The sequence below is a fragment of the Trachurus japonicus genome, chromosome 10 (assembly GCF_045865225.1).
Source record: "Trachurus japonicus isolate A0001 chromosome 10, Traja_1.0".
Classification (NCBI taxonomy): Eukaryota; Metazoa; Chordata; class Actinopteri; order Carangiformes; family Carangidae; genus Trachurus; species Trachurus japonicus.
The window spans coordinates 29,322,144-29,325,858 of record NC_140916.1 but is presented as its reverse complement, the minus strand read 5'-3'; the positions used below and the strand labels follow the sequence as shown (position 1 = coordinate 29,325,858).

At 39.9% G+C, this 3,715-nt stretch overlaps 1 non-coding gene across 1 annotated transcript; it reads right to left on the bottom strand.

Annotated features, from left to right (window-relative positions):
• Window positions 1-374: 374 nt before the first annotated feature.
• On the bottom strand, window positions 375-456 carry trnal-uag (transfer RNA leucine (anticodon UAG)). The gene has a single exon. It is a non-coding gene; the product is annotated as a tRNA-Leu (tRNA).
• Between the last annotated feature and the right edge of the window lie 3,259 nt (window positions 457-3,715).

The window sequence follows — 3,715 nt, the reverse complement described above, 5'->3', positions numbered from 1 at the left end:
TATGTCTCTTTCTGGTTAAACAATACTTAATAATACAAATTTGGTAGTGGTGACAGTAGAGATTTGTAGAATCATACATACATACAGTTGTTTGACAGATCTGTAATATTCAAATGCTTTGGGAGTGTACACGCAGTGAAGTGGCGCGACAAACAGGAGGACCAGATCCCCTCTGGGTAAATCTACTGGGAAGCAGTGTACCACAGTGGAAATGTTTGTATCTGAAAGCTTATGTTGTTCTAATAAATTGACTGTGTACCAGTTTGATAACAGTAATGGGAAGGAAGTGAAGGAGAGCATGGCGAGAGGCAGGTAGTCATTAACATTATGCAACATGGGTAAGTTTTTATGAAGAAGGTAGTGTTTAAAGTTTCTGGCAGTGGTGGGATTCGAACCCACGCCTCCTTAGAGACTGGAGCCTAAATCCAGCGCCTTAGACCCCTCGGCCACACTACCTCTCTTTCTAGCTTGTCAGTTGCTTGAATCAGTTGTTTCCATTAAATTAAAACAATATTTTGAAGAGTAAATGTACATTGATAAGTGTGACACTGAGAAAAGCTTATTATGTCCACCATGTTCACGATAATGAAGGTGAGTATTGATGTACTGTAGTGTTGGTACATGATGGTCATGGTATTTCTTCCTGACCTGTAGCATGTGGCAGCAACATTTGAGTGAAATGCCTTAGGTGAGTTTTTGTCACATACTGCAGGATTAGAAGCCATGATTCAAACCCAAGCTCCATGGAAAATGCATGTGGGTCACAGATGTATTCATGTATCTAGTACAACATTGGACATACTAGCCATCTGGATCAATAAACTGTATTACCTGATAGCGTGTTGACCATCAACATGTGGGCCGCCTGTTTATCTTCATCTAGTGTCAGCTGAAGTGAGAGGAAGGTGGTGCAAGACAGCAGGAGAGAACAGCGTGGGGGTGAGGTGTACCTGGAAAAAAAGCCAATAAGTTCTTAAAGATTGCGACAGATGCCAAGAGCAAAGCAAAAAAATCCACACCTTGTCTTGTGTTTGTCAATCTGTGCTTGAGGCCAGAATGTTTCTGTTTCCTCACCTGACATGTTATTTATTAATTTAATGAGTATCATATTTGCTCATTTTGTTTGTCTGTCTATCTTTTACAAACAACAAATACAATAGATTTATGTGTTAATGCAGTGTAGTCTACTAGCCTTGTTAAACCAGTCTATTTTCAAATGTATAAAGGGGTACAAAAAAATGAATCTGTTCACAGTGACAGTCATCTTGACCTTTGACCTGTTCTCACCAAAATCTGAGCAGTGCAGCCTAGATATTACTTTGGCAAGGCCAAAATTGTGGTTTGTGAGGGCTTTATGAACTTGAAATTTGACCTTTCAAACCCAGTCATAAATTGAATGTTTGTCTGAATGATCAGTACATACTTTTGTCAAATGAGCCATTCAATTTTTTTCTGACAGTCTTCAAAGTTTCATTGATCAATACTTTTTTTTTTAAGTATATTTTTTGGCTTTATTTGATAGCACAGTGAGATAGACAGGAAAGGGGGAGGCAGAGAGAGGGGGAATGACACGCAGGAAAGGTCTGCCCGACGCGGGACTCGAACAGGGGAGGCCAGCGTTTAGGACTGTAGCCTCTACATGGGGCGGCTGCTTTAACCACTGCGGCACGCACCGCCCCCAATACTTTTTTAAAGTATATTTTACAATATTAAATGAGATGATGATCAGTGATATGGACTGTGTGCATTGGTATAAACCATGAGCACACATGATCCTGAAGCTCCTCAGAGTGGTATGCTAGAAGATTAGCTGAAAACCTTAACAGTGAAAGAATAAGTCACAAAAACTAAAAATAGAGTAATGACATTCACACACTGTAGCTCCTGCCTTTCAAATCATACCATCTGAAAGTATATTCTAACTTGAGACTAAGTAGATATGAAGCCATAAAATAATGTCTGTCTGACACTTGAGCGCTTTGCTCTGTCATCCAGTTACTACATCGATGGGTATTCTAAAAAGAGAAAGTAGAGAAGCTTGGCAAAAAAAAACAAAAAAACTGACATGCTCAATTATTTTGGCACACAAAAATAAAAAAGTGAATTCTCCATGACTGGGAATTATCAAGCATTAAAGCACAGACTATGATGCACAGCAGCTCCACTCCATTCTCTGCCTCTTCCCTCTGTCAGTCTCTCACTGTCAATCTCACTCTCTGTGTATAATAAGACAGTGTGTCATGGCGGCGTTGACGAGTCTGACCTGATGAGAATCCATCATGGCCTGAATGGGTTTTTGATGTTCAACAAAGATGTGAGTGTTTGTGTGCAGGTCCTGAGTCAAGCAGGCTTTAAACTAGCCTTCAAAATGACAGTGAACATTAGAGCCAAGCTATGATTTATGTTACACACACACACACACACACACACACACACACACACACACACACACACACACACACACACACACACACACACACACAGTTCCGGTACAGGCTTGAAAAGTAGTGACATGAAAAGGTAGGATGGAAAGAGTAACTTTTTCTGTTTTCGATCTTAGTTTGGACCTACTGTTTTAGCGTTTTTATGTGAATATTGGCACCAAACTTTGAGCACAGATGGGGCTGATGGGAATGTTAGTTTTTCATGCATTTGGTCATGACGCAAAGCAATGGACAAAGTAAAAAAGGTCCCCAACTCTTTTCCAATTTCCAAAGTCTGTTAGGTGGTGTAAATCAGCAAATGGGCAAATCAACCTGATGGTGGAAAATAGACATGGGTCCATGTGATATTCTGACAGTATGAAAAAATATCACAGTGTGGTATTGCTGTAACAGCTCTAAAATGTGTTATTTGAAATGCCTGGGGGGTGGGGGGATCCATTTAACATAGTATTTTATTGTCAAATAACATACAGAATATCTTGAACGTTTTAGTAAATGTGTATCAACCTAAAATAAATGATAAAATAAGAAAATAAATAAATGTTTTCTTCTAAATAAAATTAAAATAAATGCAGAGGCTATTTTTGGAAACCGGTCCCGTGGCAGCGTTTCAGCCAAACACGTGATAGTCCGCGCTACAGCTGTACACGACCTGAGGGATTTCTGACCGGCACTTTCTCTCTTTAACAAGACATAAAAAAACAGCTCATACTGCAGGAATAGCATCACAGGAATTTTTACTGGTTTCAAAACTTTTTCAAACTGTGGTATACCTTGAGCCCGGTAACCAGCCCATGCCATAGTGGCAAACCAGGAAATGTCTCAAGACTCGGTTTGGATGCAGTGTTGTACAAATTCACAACTGTCACACAACTCAAGTGTACATTGTCAGCCTTTTCTTCAACAAGGGGAAGAATGTCATCTTAGAACTTGACTCTGGACTCTGACTCAACACCAGGGAAATAAAATCTCATGACAATCCTTCCAATGCCTCTCGACATATTTCAGTCTGGTGGTACATTGACTAATCAAAAGACACTGTCATTCATAGAGCCATGCTGCTAGTACATATTACAAAAAAAAAGAAAAACTAGATTTGATTTAAGGAAACAGACAGTGAGACTCTCTCTCTCTTACACACACACGTGAAAGGGGATGGATAGAAAAGTTAATCTGTTCCTGTTAGAATGAACCCCACACATCCCCTTTATTCCTCCGCTGAATGACAAGCCACACTGACATACACACACACACACACCCAGACTGCAGAG